Genomic DNA, 539 nt, shown 5'->3' with positions numbered 1-539 from the left:
ATTGCTGAAGAATAAAACTAAATATAAAATATTTTGAAATTTACAGAAAAATAAAGTATAAGATAAAAAAGAAATAGAATTAAAAAATAACTTTTATTAATTTATTTTTAAAATGGTACATAATTATTAACTATTTGATTTTAATTTTTTTTTGTAATGAAAAAAAATTATTTTATGATATTATAATTGAAGTAGTATTTTAATATATAATTTTTAATACATAATTAAAACAATTTAAATTAATTAATATTATTAATGTTTTTGTATTACAATGAGAAAAAAAAAAGAAAAAAAAAGTGAATAGTATTTAATAAATTTTTTTTTTTCTTTTTAATTTGAGTTTTGTAAAAATAAGTTTTAAGGTTGCTGTTTAACAAAAACTAGATAATATTTACTTATGAATAAATTAAAAACTAAAAAAAAAAAAAAATTTTTTTTAAGATTAGAATTTAATAATTTAGGAATAGACTTTTTTTATTTATTTTAAAAATTAATTTTTTACATTGTAAAATGAAAATGTGAAAAACTTAATAAAATTT

This window comes from Pediculus humanus, genomic scaffold (assembly GCF_000006295.1).
Source record: "Pediculus humanus corporis 1103172108249 genomic scaffold, whole genome shotgun sequence".
Classification (NCBI taxonomy): Eukaryota; Metazoa; Arthropoda; class Insecta; order Psocodea; family Pediculidae; genus Pediculus; species Pediculus humanus.
Note: the sequence above shows the minus strand (reverse complement) of the source record.